The sequence below is a fragment of the Anas acuta genome, chromosome 4 (genome assembly GCF_963932015.1).
Source record: "Anas acuta chromosome 4, bAnaAcu1.1, whole genome shotgun sequence".
NCBI classification, from domain to species: Eukaryota; Metazoa; Chordata; class Aves; order Anseriformes; family Anatidae; genus Anas; species Anas acuta.
In genome coordinates, this window is record NC_088982.1 from 68,140,423 (window position 1) to 68,156,573 (window position 16,151).

A 16,151-nucleotide genomic window follows, 5' to 3' on the forward strand; every position below is an offset into this window, starting at 1 on the left:
AATGTTCATCTAATAATTAGCCTTCTTTTTTTTTTTTTTTTTTTCTTAAAGTTCATGAACTTTTTAAAATGTGTTGAGATCTACAAATTCTGCCATTCTGATACCTTGACTTCTTTTTTTTCTTCTGAATTCTGCTGGTATGACTTCCAGGGTGTTGTCATTAAAATGAGATTTAAATATGAGTGAAAGTGATGTAAGTGCTAGGACTGCTGTTATTACACAGATACCTTACATATCTTGCCCCTTTTTGAATTGATGCTTTAGCATTTTAGGGAGTTTGAAGGCCCATCCTTGTTTTTAGCAATACTTGCTCATTGAAGCAGAACAGCAATACAAATAAGCTTGTGAAAGAGCTACAATTTAGTAGCTAGAATCAGGAATAAAAAGAAAGCATTCCTTAGATTTGCTGTGTTGTAGCGATGCTTTTCTGTGACTAAATGATATTGACTGTTGCTCTTATTGGAGAGGAAATAAGTATGTGCTTGGAGCTACTCAGACAACTATTCATCATTCTTTCATGCGACAGAAAGAATCCCCATGCCAGAACACAAAAATGGCAGCTACAGTAGCAGAAAATCAGTAGTCTGTATTAGAAAACTCAGAGGCTAATCAGAGCCCAATTTCCAGGCACGATGCACTTCTTCAGAAGCATTGCTTTAGGACATAACTCAATTCTCAGAACACCACAGTCTGCAGCTTAATTCAAGCATTTAGGAGAAAATGAAGGTCTTTAAAATATACATTTTGTTCTTTATTGCTTTCTAGTGAAGCTTCAGTGTGGTACTGTAGTGAATAATGATAATATTCGTTCTTAAAATCTGATGCTGGCTCAGTCATTATGCCAAAATAAGATGAGAAGCCCTGCTGTGAAAGGTGATGAGACACCATTAATAAATATCATTTTTTTATAACGTAATAGTGAATGCTGTTGCTTGGTAAACGCACTATTAATATCTGTAAAGGTAAATGATTATTGCTTGGTTACTTTAATTTGTGGAAAATTGTGTTGGTTCATAACCACTTACTTAAATCTGAGTGATAGTACAAAACAATAGGTTTAAAATTATATCATAGAATCTATTGCCCTAATTGGAGTCAATTGAAAAAGAAGTAAAAAAAAATAATAATAAAAAAAAAAAAAAGGAAAGAAAATAGAAGAAAATAGGTACAGACTGGTAGATTCAATCTCAAAGGTGTCTAGAGTTGTAAAGCTTACACAGTAGACTCAGAGAACCACAACTGTCTCTCTGGGTGCAAAGAAAATATAAATCATGCTAACCTATTTTCTGGCCATACTTAGATTTACATCCTCTTTGCAGCATATGGAATATGCTCTCTCTTAGCTTAACTGACTGTGCGTACATTTACCCACAAATAGCAACAAATACAGTAAAGGTTAAACAAACAGAGCTTTTGGGCAAGTGCTTTCTACCTTGACCAGGAAACACAGAGTAACTTGGTTAAGTTCCAAGACTTATGAGATGGCAAGACGCAGATGGGAGCTTCTTACAAGTAGCACCTATGTTAAGGAGTGTGCTTTCTATCACCATGGCTCAACCCCTCATTCATTTTTCATAGCCTTCCGTTATTTGAATTTTCTAATGAGAAACCATGTTTCTGCAATATTGTGCCAAAATTAAAACAATAAAAGGAAGTAACCATTAAACTATTTCATTCTTAACTGAATTTGAAAACACTGTAAGATACTTATCATTGCTAGTTTTCATATATTATTAAAAGCTTCATATTCCTTTTGTAATGAATATAGGAAATGTGGAGCCTAATCTGAATTCAATAAAACCTGGAAAAACAAAAGCTTTATCAAGAAAAATGAAAGCACTGCTTGGAAACAAAAGCTAATTAAAAAAATCTTAAAAATGCCCTAGAGAGAGACAAATGTACTGATAGTAGTCACAGTCTGTTTAATATTGGCAAGAATGTCTAACATAACAACACATTCAAACCAACCTTTTCCTGTACAATCCAACGTCTGGCATGGTTATGATGATTAGACTTCATAACGTTTATCAGAAATCTTATGCCTATTAAACTACATCCAGAAGCATGTCATTCTGAAGTATTACTGTTATTTCTATTTATCAGTAATCTAATAATCATTAATATCTCATAGATTCTTTAATTCATTGATTTGGAGTTTTTCATCTCATATTTATTAGTAGGAATATTTAAGTGATACAGAGTTAATGTGATTTACTGCTGTAAAGAAACTCGGCAAAGTTCTTGTTGTTCTTTGAAAAAACATTTGACAGTAACTGGGAGAGTGTGAATGGTTAATATTGGTAAAACTAATAGAGAAAATATTTTTAGTCTACTTTCAGGTTTTTTTTCTAATAATTTCCACTTTGATGTTTCTTTATCCACTAGTCAAAGAATGGTATCTTGATCCATCATTTTCTAAAAAATGTACAAATTCACCCTATGTGAAATGTATTAACATCATTTCTTGCGGTTCACTATGTCCACAATTTTATTTCCAAATGGGGAGTAACTGAATTAATACATTCTTCCATCTTTAACCTCTGTCGTTGTATGGGTAGGTATAATAACGTGACATATTTTGTATCTCTAACAAAATACATTTTTCTTTGCCAAAATACCACCCACAAGTTCCCTGCAACTACCATGGCAAAAACTGAGTCTGTACAGATCTTCTGATTCCCCTTCTGCAGAAAAAGACCTTTTTAGAAAAGGAGTTAACATATAATTTATGGAGGGATCTGCCCCCATAATAACATAACACATAGATATCATATCAAACTTCAGATCAATGTAATGCTTGTAAATTTATTTATTTATTTATTTATTTTTTACCCTGTGAAACGCTTCAGAGTCCTGAATGCATTAATAAGTTTCAACAACTCTGATTGCCTCACCTGTGTCTCTGATTGCCTCACCTGTGTCTCTGCCCACCCCCAGGGCCACCTGGGGGCAGCTGGTCCCTGCCACAGCTGTACCTGGTGAGTCCCCATCCTGCCTTGAGCCAGACCTCCACCTGTGGGTTGACTTCCATCTTGACCTCATTATGTTCTCAGTGTTTGGTAGAACCTGGTCTCCATCTTTAGTGCTGTACCACTTGCCTTGCTTAGGTACTTGGGGATGTGCTCTGGCTGAAGATGTCTCTTCCTGACCTTCCATGGGGTGCCCTCTGCTCTGGGTCATCCTCCTGTTAGACAGCAGCCCTGCTCAGGTGGCTCCCTCCCATGCTGATCTGGGAAAATGTCCCCCAGCAAGAAAGGTGGGACTGGAACTGTGGCTGAGCATACCTTCGGGGAGAAGCAACAGGTAATTTTATAAACATTTCTCTTTCCTTTATCAAAAATGCGTTAGGAATTAGTCTGGATACCTTTCTGCAAAGCAAAGCTGGGAAATTCCTTTATTCACTTGTATGTTTTGAAAATGCGTAACTCTAATTCTGTAAGGTTTAGCATATGTGTTTGAATGTTAGGAGACAGAAGTTACTTATAATCCTATACCTGACTGCAATCCCAGAATCTAGCTGCTCATTTCTGGGAGAATGTGCTTTTTCTGTGTAGAACATCTAACTGTCTACCTGTCTACTTACCCATCCCTCCATTTCAGTGTGTCTTTGCGTTTTTACATGTAGCAAAGCTTGTTCTTAAGTCACTCTAGAAAATCAATTTCTTTATTATTGCTTAAAATCATTTTATGTTAGAGATCTTGTGAAGAAGTTACACATTACTGTTCTTTCTAAGATTAATACTATTATATATACATGCAGGAATGCATTTCTTGGGATTTTTTTGATCTATGAGTATTAAGCTACTAAAAATCTGTTACTGATATTTGCTGTTATTTATATATAAATATATATTTACTGTATTTTCAATATTTCTATAAGCTGAAGCACTGCATTAATACAGTCTGTTTTGTGATGGAAGTTAGAAAAAAAAAACACAAAAGTTATTTCAGATCTGTAAAACTTCAGTGCTTTCGTAGCTGTAATATAGCATGTTGCTCACTTTCAGTGATAAGCAAAAGATTTATCTGTCCAGACCATCAAAGTCTCCTGGAACGGCAATATAGCTTTATTCTTTCTTTTTATTTATATTTTATTTTTTTATTTTTGTTGATATGGTTAAAATACACTAGAGCAAGATGAAATGTTTTGATTTCAGAGCTAAACATAACGCGGCAAAGAAGGGAGATGACAAAATTACAATCACTAGGAAAAACTGAACTGTTGTCAAAGTCTCTGGAGTCTCGCCTATAGAAAAGAAGCTGGGAAAAGAACAGATATATACATTTAAAGCTAAAAAACCTGATTCTGAATCCTGTGTTTAATCTGTTTTTCATGTATCTGAGGAAGTAGCTCAGGAACATACGTACCTCTGGTGGGCTCTGACTGGGGTGGCTAGTCTGGGCAGTGCCTTACATCTGCTAAACAAGTCAGGTTTTCAGTCCAACACTGACAGGTCAAGCCTGCAATTAATTTTAAGAATATCTATGGGCAAGTGGCTTCACTCCTTTTTTTTTTTTTTTTTTTTTTGGGGGTGGGGGGGGCAGTTCTTTGAAATCATAATACTGAGACGGAAGCATCTGTTTTTTCCACAGGAGTTACTAGTTTCAGGAATATCCCAAAACAAAAATAAACCACCACCACCAACAAAACAAACACAAGTCAACTAAACACCACCAACAAAAAGCCCAGCAGTTGGCTCCCTCCTTGTTCTACACCTATTTAACAAAAGAGAGAAAGACTGCACAAAGTAGATCCTTATCTCTCCCTACCCACTTGCTGGTTCCATTTCAGTGACTAATAGTCTTTAAAATGTCAGGGTTCCTCTGCAGTTAGAATAATGTGGCAACATTTACAAAACAGTAGAAAATGTATGCTGAGAGGCAGCGCATAAATTTAAGTGCTGGCAAGAAATGAGGTCTCATCAGTGGTTAAAATAACCTACCATGACTTGGCAAGGTACCAGTCATTTACATTCCTTACTTCTGTTTCTTGTAAAACCAAACAGCAACAAACCATCTCATGCAAAATCAGCCTTATGTAAGGAAAGTGATTATTATTATTATTATTATTATTTATTATTAATTACTAAAGATTTGGGGCAAAAAACAAAGCATGAGTAATAACTAGAAGGAAAAAAAAAACTCCTTGTTCCCATTCCTGTCCCATTAATGTGTCACTCATCCGACTGCTTATAGCCTGACCACATTTTGCTAATCTTAAAGGTTATAGTCCCAAATCCTGAGACAGCAGGAATCTAAAGGGAAAGTAGGGGGATCCTTTGACAATGTTGGCTATAAGCAGGAGTCGTTACCAACCTAATGATCAGAGAGTGACTTAGCCTCAGAAAAATTAACCAAAGTAGCCTATATGGGCAGCCAAGGAACACCTAATATGCAGCACTTGTTTTTGTTTTTGATGGTGTTTTTGTGGTCAGATGCTCGACAGAAAACAAATACGGCAGTTCTATTTGAGTATCTTCTGTTTGTGCTCTAGGAACGGCTCTGGCAGGTGACTTGGTGTGGGTGACATGAATACTGGCTTTAAAGGGTGCTAAGCCCCTATGCTTTGATTTTTTTTATTTTTTTTTTTTTAAAGAAGGAAAATGTGTTTTATGGGTACTTCTTCTAGAAGCTGAGTATGCCTTATGATTTATTTTATTTTTACTATTTTTAAAGCTTACTTTTAAGCATTAAAGCAATCCTGTTTATATAGTAGAAGCATTTACCTGACAATTATATTTATACTTAAATATCTTGTTGAATTGAAGCTTTTACCTCCAGTATTTGTCATTTAATTTAATCATTTATGTTAATCTTTCTAAGGTTAATATATTAAAAAGACTAAACATCAACACCAATCTATTTCAAAATTTCTGAAGAGTAATCCATGTTTTCCAAATAGTTCTATGTATCAAGCCTTTGCTAGCATGTACACAGATGAGCTTTATAATGCAAGTAACCTGTTTGTAGAAAAGAAATAGAAATTGAAAATCCTTTATTAAAGATGCTTCTGTAGATACTTTACAAGAAAAAAATGAAAGTTGTGAGATTAATTGCACAGATTGAAATTATAACCCTATGTTTTCCACACTGAGTTACAAGCTGTAATGGAACCCAGGCTGTCAGTAGTACATTTTGCTATGTTCTTAATGGCATTAACTCTTAATGAATTAGGAAACCAGATACTAGACTGTGTGATAGCTTTATCGAGGCTGAATCTTCACACTAAGAATGTTTGATTATATTTGTAAAATAATTTACTCATCAAATAGTGCTATTAAATGTAGGATGCCTTTACAGCACTGTTTCTATTGTTGTTTTCACATTCTATTTTGCTGGCAATAAATCATTTTGAAGCAATTCATTTTTTACACGTTGAGAGATAGACAGCAGATCCTGAACTCAGCAGGTGACACATTAAATTCAGAGACATGTCAGTCACATTTAAAGCATATGGCTAACTCCTACAGCAGATCACTCCAGCGGAAAAAACAGTTTCTGTGCAGTTCTCTATCCATGTCAAGCTGAAATAGAATTTTATTTTTCTTCACCTAGAGAATGAACTCCTTATGAATATTCTGTGCTTTGTCACACAGAACTTATAAAAGACTAACCGGTATCTGTATATAATGTCTGGAGTACATACCCTGAAAGGCCAGTCCAGTAGCTCTGATCAGTGCCTCTTCAATTAGACAATATTTATATTTTCCAACTAGAAGAAAACTTTTTCAGTTTTCTTTTAATTTATTTCTTATTCCAGTAATAAGAAAACTAATGCTTCAGACATTCACGCCACTGGCATCCACCTTTGGAGATCAGCTCTGATGTAGAGAAGAAACTTTTCTAGGGCCTGGCAAAATGCAGACAAACTTGAACCAGACAAGAGCCCTGCTCTGCTGCAGATCACAACACGTGCTGCTGGCACTTCCAGCGCTGGTCCTCAGGGCCAACTTTGTCTGTAGGAGTCTGTTCTGATAAATCATTCATAAATAAGATCAGGGAAGCTATTCAATGAAGTAGAAAATCCCATCAAAGACAAACGTCTCCTGCAAACATCATATTTTGTCAGTTCTTAGCAATTAAGAAAGTTAGTTTCACCTTCATTTTCTCACACGTGAGAAACTACTCACACTGCAGTGTGCAAGGCTGACTTATAAAGATTGTCCTGTATCTTTTAGTTTCATGCAGCCAAAGTTAGGCTGTGACATACAGTTGCTTTTGATTGTAGGTTTGAACTGTCCAAACCAGTTGATGTTAAGCAGTAGCTTTGCACCTTGGCCTGTAAGGAATGATATGTAATGTCTGGAGTAATTATGTGTTTCCTCCACTGCCTCTGTAATTTAATATTAAAGTTCAGACTACACAGAACCATGCAACTCTGCAAATTTTCTCTGGATCCTTTGCATCTATGATTTCAGCAAATGGTTTTAAAGCCAGACCTTGTATCGCATCTACAGGGCATCACGGTTGGAGGTTTTATGCCTATTGAACAGGAGTTCTAAGCACTGCTGAGAAGCAGCATGTTGTGGTGATCAATTGCCATTTGCTTTATATCAAAGATGTTTGGAGCTTAGATGGTGATGTCCCAAGTATCTCTTTTATTGTAATTATGATTCTAATGGGAATGTACTTTTTTTTTTTTTCTCTAATACAGACTTTCTCTGCTGTGAAATCAGTATATTTCCTTTCTTTGATGCTAGTCATTAGACCTATCTATAAATGGAGTGAAAATGGACACAAATGTGACAGATGTGACTTTCTAATTGACATTTATGGCGGAAGGTCTTTGTGCATTCTCGTACCAGAACACCAGCAGTATTTCCCCTAAGTAACATGATGGCTCTGTCAAACGCTTATCTGAAAGGTCAGTCGCGTAGGCTATAGCTCTCGTTCTCCCCTGTTGCTGCTACTTCCCATTCCATCACCAGCTGACATTAGAGTGAAAGCAAGTACCGCAGCCAGGAGACCTCTGCTTCAGCATTAAAAGATCTTCCCAAGAGAGCAGGGACAGTACTTTTTGTATCTGTGGTAAGGTGTTACTGAAAGGAAAGTGGTATAGCAGCCTCGTGACTGCACTGTTTATCAGGTAGGCTTTTTGACATGGATGCAACATCCATTTGCCTTTTCTTTATGCAGAAAATCAACCTGGAATTAATTTTCCTCTCTTTACAATGCCACCTCTCCTTATAATCCCTCCAACATGCAGCATGTGCTCTTTAGCCAGGTGTGATAAACAATGCTTGTCATGTTGTATTTTCTGGGAAGTGTTCCTAATATGCCCTGTTAAGGCACATTTAACACTAAATATAAAACAGAAAAACTGTATCCATAGTAATTCTTCTTTAAGTTTGGTTTTCTTACATTTAAGTTATATAAATGTTATGCATACTAAACCTCTGCATGAATTTCTGTATCCATGAGCTGCACCCTTCCTTTTCTGACTCTTTCACGAAATAAAATTGTTCAGGACCAGGGGAAAAGAAGGAAGAGAAACCAAGAAAACTGCATGTCATTGAGTTCTGTGCAAATTAGGCTATCAGGGAGGCCACATTTTTCTGTTCAAAAAAAATAGCTGACTTACAGACCTGAAGCAAACCTTGCATAATTCCATTACAGAAGTAAGAGGTTTTGCAGGACAGAAGTGTACAGTCTTCTGTCAAATGTCCGGAGAGCAAGTAAAACTAACATGGTTGGACAGGAGGATCAAGGACATCTCTTAATCCATTTAAGTAGAGTAAGATACATGCAGAGATTCCTAACTGCAGACCTGAGAAGTGCAGATGGATGCATCTATATCTAGTTTTTCCTGATTTACGTTGACAGGGAATATGCTATCAATGCTGGAAATTATTTTCCCCTGACATAAAGGTCTCTCAATAATTGAAATTTGACCCAAACATGAGGGACTGCTTGGGGTAGTTCAGTATTATCAAATTTTCCATAAATTCCCTGAATGGATTGACCTTTAGCATCTGTTTAAAACTCTAATGTTTCCCACCACATCTCTGCGGTGGCCTAAATTTATGTCTCTAGCCCTGTGCAGCATGAAGTCGGGATTAAATGTGTGCTCGTAATTTCCTTCTCCTCCCCTCTACCCCCTCAATCAAGTTCTAGAAACACTTTGTCATGGATGAGAGTTTTCAGACTTCTTTTAGCGAGGAGAATTCCAACTAATGCATTGACATTTTGTTTGAAAATCTTAATTCACTCTCTGAATCATTAAATTATTGTGCTTTTTCTCTGGTGAAGGTATTGATTCCTTCCTTTCTCCTCCCTCCTTGCCCCCTCTTTTGTTGTCAGTGTTGCTATAGATGCACAGATATTTTTCCTTTTAATTGGTGCGCATCTCTTACTTTCTTACAAGCATGCAAACTACTTCAGTGTAGTGCTTCCCTATTTGTGTATTTGATGGCACTCTTTCTCATGGTCAAAATATTCAGCAGGTGTTTGTGTTGTGATCAGGAAGTTCTTCCTGCTTGTTTTCTGTGAGTGCATACACTGACATCCAACATCTATCCTTGTGTGTGTGTATGTTTTTGTGTGTGTGTGAACTTCTATGAGGGCCAAAAATGAGTTTACTTTTTGGAAGTTATTTCATTATTTAAAAATAATGAAAGCAATTTTTTCTATATGGGTTAATATTTGGCAGGCATGCAGTTACACTATTTTCCATAAATTATGGAAAAGGTATCTTTCTTATCTCTAAATGTGAGTTTTTTTAAAATAATTCTTTGATAAAATATTTGTAGAAGTTAATGAGACTTGTATACTGTATATCAGTATATCAGTGTTTTGACAGTATGCTTCAACAACTCTTCCCATTTCACTCAAAATCTTGAATGTATGGCAAACTTTTTTCCTATAAGATACTTCTTACTTGTAAAGTCCTGATTTCCAAGGGCTGGACTGGACCAAAATAAATATATCTGGGTTACAAACTGGTCCTTCACATTCAGTGAAACATGGACTAACACAGGAAAAAAAATATATCTATCTGGAATAACTTGAGGTTTAAATGCTTACTGTTACTCCTATGTTGGTGGATATTTTCCCCTCTAGGTTAACAAGATGCAGTAGTTATTATTATTAACACTGATTGTCTTAAGGTACTTCCTGGAAGATCAGAGATACTTCTCAGTTATTTCTATATCACTGGCTGAGTAAATATTTCTGAAAAGACCTTTGCAGTTTGAAATACAGTGTGTTTTATCATCTTTGGTGGTACCCTGGGTAGAAGATATGGAGTGGATTCTTTCTTAATTGTATAATAGAATGGCCTAATCCACTTCATGATGAAGGAAAAGTAAGTGTCTGTTGAAAGCAAGTGGCACTGGAGCACACCATTATACCTGAAATGGCTTACATACCATTTATTATTTCAGAGACAAATTGTAAAACTTTCTGAAAACTAGGTCACTATTACTGAATGCAAAAGTGAAATATACAAAACCTAAATTATCATCCAGTCTGATAAAGGAGTGAGAATAACAAAGTGTGTGTATGTATGCACATATATGTGTGTGTGTATATATATAAAAATATGGGGAAGTTATTATATATATATATATACACATGTACGTATACTTATACATGTGTATATATATATAGGGAAGTTACATTTTGTAAGTTTGTTATTTGCTAGTCAGATAAACGGTCTGGTCCAAACATCATTCATGGTTGCAGTAAATTTCCCTGTTTTCACTAGTACTACATAATATAAGAAACAGAGACTTGAATTTAATTTGACTTAAATTGCTTGTACATTTTCAGAACTTCATACCAAACAAACAAAAAGATTACGTTTTTATTTTTCAAGCAATCTCTGTTAAAGATCATAATGTATCTAATAATTGCGTTATTGGGTAAGCACTTATTAACATCAGATGTTTTCATATCCTTCATTTCTCTGTTTTTCTAACTGGGAAAGAATATTCTCTGAAAACGTCGTGGTTTAACCTGGCCGGCAGCTAAACACCACGCAGCCGTTCGCTCACCCTCCCCACTCCCTCTCTGGGACGGGGGAGAGAAATGAAAAGTGAAGCCCGTGAGTTGAGATAAAGACAGTTTAATAAGACAGGAAAATAATAATAAGAATAATAATAACGATAATGATAATAATAGTACAATGATGATAATAGTACTACTAATAATAATGTGTACAAACAAGTGATGCACGATGCAATTGCTCACCACCTGCTGACCGATGCCCAGCCTAACCCCGAGCAGTCCAGCCCCCTCCCCCCAGCTAGCCACCCCTATATATTGTTTAGCATGACGTCAGATGGTATGGAATACCCCTTTGGCTAGTTTGGGTCACCTGTCCTGGGTCTGTCCCCTCCCAGCTCTTACTGCACCCCCAGCCTGCCCGTTGGCAGGACAGAGCAAAAGGCTGAGATGTCCTTGGCTTGGTATAAACACTGCTCTGCAACAATTAAAACATTGGGGTGTTATCAGCACTCTTCTCATCCTAAGACAAAACACAGCATTCCACCAGCTACTAGGAAGAAAATTAACTCTGTTCTAACTGAAACCAGGACAGTCAATTATTTTGAAGTGTTAGGCATTCCAATATGTAGATGACTTTATTCCTTAAATGCAGACCAATCTTACCCATGTATATGTCAGGAGAGATCCACTGCAGCCATTATTGACTTCATCAGTAGTGTGCCTAGAATGTTTTTCAGTTATAACCTATTTTAAGTGATGCTATTCTGTTCAGTAAATCTCCTTTACAACTACTTTTGTGTGCTTGTTATGAACTATGATACTATTCTGATGGACTACAGTTTTATTAACTATAAATGTTAGTTGAGTATGACCTCCTCCTGGAGAAATGATTTTGTGCCATTTTAGGATTTTTTGTCATTGCTTTGTTTTTCTCTTGCTCTCTCTTCCTTTCTAGAACTTCTTGAGATATTTTCAGGATTTAAAAAAAAAAAAAAAGCCAATCTTTATGTCAGTAACGAGAAGTCCCATATTGTTGATGTAGATACTCTTTATCTTACCCTTTCTGTAAAATAAAATTGGGGAAGAGAATGAAAGGACATAAGAGGGTTTGACAGAGTTCTCTCCATGTTAGTTTAAAGATAAAATAATAATAATAATAATAAAAATATTGCATAAAAATAACCTGTTTTTTTTACTTTTTTCAAATAATGCTATTTGCATTATAGCTTGATATATTTCAGATCTTGGTAGCGAATTACCAATATGAATATTAAAAATGATTCAGATCACCTTCCCCAAATCCTCACAGAAAACTTGAAGGTAAAATTTTTAACACTTATTATTTTAAGAGTTTAAACAATTGTCAACAGACTACTGTATAGAGGAGCCGTTTGTTTGCTGGTAACATTTTTGAGATCAAACCAGTAAACAGTTAATGTCTTCTTGATTCTTATGCATTTCTTTTGACATTTTTGTATTCCTGTAGATAAAAAAAATAATAATCTTTAAAGCAGTAGAAGTTATTTTACTTTGTGGTAAGTCTATGCCTGTTTTTTTTTTGTTGTTGTTGTTTATTCAGATAGAGGAAAAACAACACAGTGTGGTTGTTTTCCCTCTATTGCTATTTCTTGTGCTATTGCTTTTACAACATTTTTATATGGGGCATTTGTATTCGCCTTGGAATTATGCGTCTTTTTTTGTACTTTATCTTTTCTGTGTTGTATTGCCTCCATTTATTCTGTACTGCTTATGGGTTTTGTTTTTTCAGCTCCCATGTTCTGTTTTCCTCCTAGACACCACTTATCATATAAAAACAAACAAAAACTAACTTCTATTAGTATACTATGGTATAACTTTTTTTTTTTTGATATGGCCAATTTTTGTACATGGCAAGGACTATAAGTGAATCTGTTCTCCCTACTCTAATAAATCCCTCTTGAAGATAGAAGAACTGAACTTTTGGGTTAAAGTTAGAGTGAGAGTTTTTGCTAAAGTGGAAATTAACTTCACAATATCACTTCTTCATGATAGGGTTTAAAGTAAGAACTTCATCTTAAGAAGTTCATCTATGTCCAATAGACCTGAAATAATACTACTTCCTCTGTTGTGACGATTGTTACTAGTTGCTTACTGGTGTTTTTTTCTTTTTTAAATATTAAACCAAAGCAAAAGCCATTATCAACACAGTCTTCATTTTCATCTTGTTTTCTGAATGGAAATGTTATAAAACTAATAGGGGAAAATGTCAATATCTGAAATAATATTCCATGTCTTACTTAATAAAAGTAGTAGTGCTTTAAGATGGTGACTTTGTTTCTTGAAAATTAGAGGTGGCCAAGCAAAGATTTGTTCCCTGATGGGAAAAGGAAATCGAAGTATCAAGCAGAACCCTAATGAGAAACATATATTTAATTGAATTGCAAGTATTCAAGAAAAGAGCCCTGTGGTGTTAAATTCCTACTCTGAATGTAATTGCAAGAGTGGACAGGCTTACAGATCTGCAAGTGAGGATATACATATGCATAGACATACACTGGAGTAGTGTTTCGTTGCTCTGACAGATGGTCATTCAGAATCAAGCATGACTTTTTTGTCCCCTTGTTAACAACGTGGAGTTTAGTATTGCTGCAGTGGAGTAGTTACCCATCCGTGTTCCCATCCTGAATCAGTAGAAGCACATCTTCTGGATCTTCCCCTCTGGCCAAGAGACAGGGAGTCTTCAACATCACTTTTTTGTTTTTTAATGTTAGACCATTACTGCAGCCTTACTCACAGGGTAGTGGCCTTTTGCTGAAATCCCAGTAATTTCTTTAATATGTCAGTTTAACATGGGATCTGCAGCTGTTTTGCACAAGTGTCTGGCCAAAAATGATGTCTTCGCTGAATGGTACTTTCTTTCCTTACAAGATCCCTTCCATTCTCTCCATACCATGTCATTTTTTCTAATATCTGGAGGATATTACATCAAAGTCCCACTTGTGATTATGTCGCTCTGTTGCACTATGTTAACACAGTTTTTGAATGAAAGTGTTCTACAGTGTGCATTAATGAGGAAAGATCTTTGAGTTTATATTCTTCTGAAGAATTGGTAGTAAATTAAAGACAGCTTAACTGATTCTTTACATAAAGAAAGAAAACTTTCCCATTTGCATAGCCTTGTAGAGAGTCTTTAATTCTGTGCTTCAAAGTTTATTGAGGTTTCTGAACTATATTCAAAAATACGAATAATTGATATTGGAAATTATGACTCTTTTTCAGGTAGAACTGTTTTCAGCAGGACTTTACATAATCTGGACAGAAGTACATTGCATTTCTTATAAAACACTTCTAAAACAGATTCTGTTATGCAAAAATGCATTTTAGAAGATTAAGCCAGAAAGTCACCTTATCTAGTATTCCATAACCCTCTGACACATGATAATCTGAATTTATTCCTATGATCTCATGATTTTACTAGTCTATAAAAGCAAGTTATTATCACTGTACACGTTTAGAATAGTAACACTTAGTCTTTATGTAATGATTTATCATTTATTTCCCTCCACATTACACGTGCTAATTCACTAGGTCTCATTGTGTGCAGTAGAACAGTATTATTAAAATCCAATTTATAGGTAGGTAAACTGGGGCGCACAGAGTTTGAAGGCTTTGCCAGCTGGCTGACAGCAAGTCAGCTTTAATAAGGAGTAGGCTCAGACTGTCTTGATTTTTTTTTAAGAATGCTTTCATATATAACCCTATCTGTTGAATATAGTTCACTTGAATTTGAAATCATGTTGCTAAAACAAAACTCTCCATGCTGGTGTGTATGTTTGTAGAAAACATTAAAAGAAAAAAAAAAAAAACATGTCCTCTTCTGGAAGTGAAAGACTTTTTCACTGTGTGTTCAAGGAAGTTAAGGCTTGACTATGCAAGATACTCCACTGAAATGGCTGTTGTCAATTGGGAAGATTTATTCTGTTTGGCTGTGAGACTAATATGTATTATGGATGTAACCCATTATATGGTACTCTCTAGTCTTGATGGTAGTGATTTTTCCTTTTTTCTAAGGAAGGCAAATTATCCTTCATTAATCTCACTCATGCTTCATTTAGACCATTGCTAGTATACTAAGTTTTTTTTTTTTTTTTTAAATATCTCCCTGTCATCTGAATGCTACTCAATTTTCTAGGTCACTGTATTAGACTGAAATTTTCTTGTGGGAGAGAAAAAAATCTTTCAGAGCTTGTATATGCACAATACTTTAGAGCCACACTCCTGCTTACAATTTTTCAGGAAGTCTTGGAAATAAATAACCAGTTAGGGTGTACAGGCACCTAGTTGGTGTTGGCAAGTAAGAACACCTACTGGTAATGCTGTAGACCTTATGCAGGTTCTTTCCTATTTCTTTCCAATCCTCTTTTTTTTTTTTTTTTCCCTGAAGTCTCAGAACTGTCAACTCTAAAGCAGTACTTTAAAACAATCATTCTCGCTGAGAGCTATTATGTACATTCAGATACCTGAGTCCCAATATAGTAGCTTTGTATCCAAGATCTGCTGGAGTAACATCAAGCAGACCTATTAGATATTGTGACAGCTGTTGGGGAACTTACTAGATTTATGGAATGAAATACCTTACAATTCTTCATAGGCCACATTTTGTCCTCAGTTACCATTTCCCCTGTCAATATCAATTAGGTCTGATCTACAAATAGGGCCCTCTGTTCCTCTGAGAAGGGTGTCGCCTACCACAACCACCCTGGCTGAGGCAGTATGAATGCGTGGAGTCAACTGGTAACCTCTTAGGGGAACCTTCCTATGCCTCCTCACTTATCTTCCCTTCAATGTCCAGTGCTATAAACCTATTGCTTAGGAGGACCTAGGGATGTGAGAGAAGCAGGGGGGGAGCGGGGATTCGCCCATGATGCTGAGCAGGAACCCTCTCCCAACCCTCCCCATCTTTCAGATCCCCCTTCTCTGCCCGACAGGGCAGGGGGTCCACCACCAATTGTGGGGTATCTCCCTGGTGCCTTTCCCTCTGGCACACCACGGAGCTACTCTACCAGTCGATCTCCCGCTCTCCGTCCCTGATGGCCCTAAGTCTCTCAACCTTCTCTTTCAGCTCTGCCACCATGCTGAGCAGACCTTCCACATGCTTGCACCTCACACAGCAGAATACCTGTCTCCCTCCCCTGGCAGCAGCAGGCTCTGGTACTCCCTGCAGC

The 16,151-nt window shown here is 36.3% G+C and overlaps 1 long non-coding RNA gene across 1 annotated transcript in view; it reads left to right on the forward strand.

Annotated features, from left to right (window-relative positions):
• The first annotated feature begins 3,042 nt into the window (after window positions 1-3,042).
• The window catches only part of LOC137855282 (uncharacterized), a 180,714-nt gene continuing 167,605 nt past the window's right edge, over window positions 3,043-16,151 (forward strand). Inside the window, exon 1 of the long non-coding RNA XR_011095670.1 lies at window positions 3,043-3,303. This is a non-coding gene — a long non-coding RNA (uncharacterized lncRNA). The remainder of the gene's footprint in view (window positions 3,304-16,151) is intronic.